Below are 3,368 nucleotides of genomic sequence, written 5' to 3' on the forward strand. Positions count from 1 at the left end.
ACCGCGCACATAACCTTGCCACCCGTGTACCGTCTGCCTGTGAGACTACTCCTCTTCTGACCCTCACCTCCCTCCTGACGGCTGCTCCTCTTCTGACCCTCACCTCCCTCCTGACGGCTGCTCCTCTTCTGACCCTCACCTCCCTCCTGACGGCTGCTCCTCTTCTGACCCTCACCTCCCTCCTGACGGCTGCTCCTCTTCTGACCCTCACCTACCTACTGACGGCTGCTCCTCTTCTGACCCTCACCTCCCTCCTGACGGCTGCTCCTCCTCTGACCCTCACCTCCCTCCTGACGGCTGCTCCTCTTCTGACCCTCACCTACCTACTGACGGCTGCTGCTCTACTGACGGCTGCTGCTCTTCTGACGGCTGCTCCTCTTCTGACCCTCACCTCCCTCCTGACGGCTGCTGTTCTCCCATGTTGCTCCACGGCCTGACAACAGTAAATACTCTTCATCTCTAAAGCTCACATACTGGTACCGCATGACCTGGCGACTATGCACACACACACACACGTTTCCATGCAATGTGTCTTTATTAAGAATGTGTCTTGGAAGCATACAAGTATACAGTACCTCTAGTGGTTATCCGTGTTTCCAATATTCACCTCTATCATTGTCATACATCAGTGAAAATCAACAACATGCCAAAAATCACAAGACTACAGCTCAGTGGTGGTACACAGACCGAGAGGCTAGGCTGAATAGCACTTCCCCTGTCTTCATTAGCATGGCTATTAGGCTAACTCATCATTTATGTAGAATCCACAATATATTATAGTTGACTGCAGAATAATATCAACTCTGTTACTAGTAAACGTGAACACCTAGGTCCTAACAGTGGAAAGAATGTCTTATAATATAAGTATACATAAATACATAAAATTCACGAAGGGTCAGGTAGGAATGTGATGACTGTCTTTCATTTCATTTCATACCTCTTTGAAGTTCAGTTTGACTTTGAAGTTCAGTTTGACTTTGAAGTTCAGTTCTGGTATCAAATACATGTCAGAAAGCGAGACAAGTCATGACAACGGTTGATAAAAATGTTATTGGTTTTGAGATAAGGACTGTAATCAACAGTGATCATTAATCCTAAATAAGCAGAGGATACAGGGGGTAAGATATGAGACCGAAGGAGACATCTGGATCCCATTCTTGAACATAAATACCTTGAGGCTCGACAAACACGCCATGAATCCTTCAGAAGGCCCAAAAAATGTTTCACGTCGTTGATTGGCCAGTGCTATGCATCTTGGTCGCTGATTGGCCAGTGCTATGCATCTTGGTCGCTGATTGGCCAGTGCTATGCATCTCGGTCGCTGATAGGCCAGTGCTATGCATCTTGGTCGTTGATAGGCTATGCGGCATGGCCACAAGACTAAACCACATTTGGTTATGTGCTGGGGATGTGTTTCAGTACCCTTAACATAATATTAATTTGCTTATAATCGATTAGTAATATTACACGTGTTAGCTGCATACATACATGCTTAATTAAAGCTATAGTTAGTTGTTTTTTTGTTTTTTTTAAGTGGGGACCTGAATGCTCGGCATGTTGGATATCAGAGTTCCGTAGGTCTGAAATGAGAAACTCCAGGTGACTTCAGGCTGGCTAACTCTGGACACCTGAGACCAGTGAGAAGCCCTGTGTACAAACTGACTGTCCATTAGACTGTGACCACAAGTGCTGTTTTTTGCTAATCAAAATAGCTAAACATGTACACACAACAACAACAAAAACAACAACAAAAACAACAACAGTGCTATCTGTCCACTATGGATCAGCATCTCACATTATGAAAACTAGTGGTTGAAAATCTAATGTTTTGTTTCTTTGCAAATGATTCTTTATAAATATTATCAAAAAGATATAGAAGAAACAGCATTTCACCACCTCACAACAACAGCACTTTAGTGACCATTCATGGTTGATGTTGTGAAGAACCCGTTTGTATTGTGTGGGTGGTTTGTTTTGGTGCGTATTCAACATCGCTCGTCAGTCCAGTGTTCTGATTCAGGAAGCCATCATCAAACAAGTCAAATTCATGTCAAGTCACGGGATGACAAATACTTCCTGTTCCCTCGGACTCCGATATTGTGACCTTGTGTTGAGGTCAGACAAACATGGAAGAATATATTTCACTTAAAAGCTTTCACACATACAGACATATGCCCTTCTTGTTTCATTTTTGGCACATTTGTTGTCCTTTGCTACAATGACTGCCCCTGCCTGAGTAATCCTCTCTGTATCCTTTCTTTTTTATCCTCGCTTCCGCTCTCTAAAAAGCTAACAGTAGACTTGAATTCGCACTGAGGATATCCAGTGATTGAAACAGCGATATATTCAGAGATGAAAGGGATCTTGGAAGTGCTATTTTTCTGCTTTGCGTTTTCCGATGCAAATACAAATTCCCAAGCCCCCTCACGTATGAAACAGGATTTAACGGCTGAGTTTCTGATGCATCCCGTCGCCGTTGGCATTGAAGAATGGACTTGGCAGACATTTTGTTGGGGGCCTGGCGCATGTGGTGCTTCAGCTGTGAGGCAATCCTTCCAGCCTCATCCACACGCATCACACCTCCTGTAACAGCTTCGTTAGTCACCGCCTTCCTCCTCTCTCTGTCCACACCGTCTGTTCCTCCTCTCTCTGTCCACACCGTCTGTTCCTCCTCTCTCTGTCCACACCGTCTGTTCCTCCTCTCTCTGTCCACACTGTCTGTTCTCAGTCTTCCTCCTCTCTTTGTCCACACCGTCTGTTCTCAGTCTGTGATTAGGTTTTGGAGGACATGCGTCATGCCGAGGACAGACAGTATGACGAGCAGAATACCAAGGAGGAATGAGTCCGATTGTCTGTTCACCTATCATGACTCTTCATGGAGAACGGCCTAAACCCGCCTAGAGCTGCAGCATCTTGCATATTTTGCATAAATTTTTCCCATGAACAAAATGTGATTATATAGAGGTATGTATGTATGTATTTCAGGTGTATATTTATGGCATATCCAGGTAATGACTTAGTAGGAGACAGGATGGGTGAGGGCGGTAAGTTCTTCTCCAGTTTCCTGCCTGGACCGACACTCAGGATTTCACATTGACTAAAAAAAGAAAGGGATATCAGTTGAGCAATTTGATATTCCACAGCTAAATACAGAACTATAACTCACACAGCATGAGGGAGGGAGAAGCGTTATGTAATGAACAGAAAAGAGACAGATAGACCAAGAGAATAGCCTCCTCTGGATCCATCCATCCATCCTACTGTATCGGACCGTCCGTCTATCGATCTACCTACTGTATCTATCCATCTATCCTTCTTCACCGGGCCAATCAGACTGTGTTCCGACTGCTGTTCTGCCCCTCAGTAGA

The sequence above is a fragment of the Borostomias antarcticus genome (genome assembly GCF_949987555.1).
Source record: "Borostomias antarcticus genome assembly, chromosome: 22".
Classification (NCBI taxonomy): Eukaryota; Metazoa; Chordata; class Actinopteri; order Stomiiformes; family Stomiidae; genus Borostomias; species Borostomias antarcticus.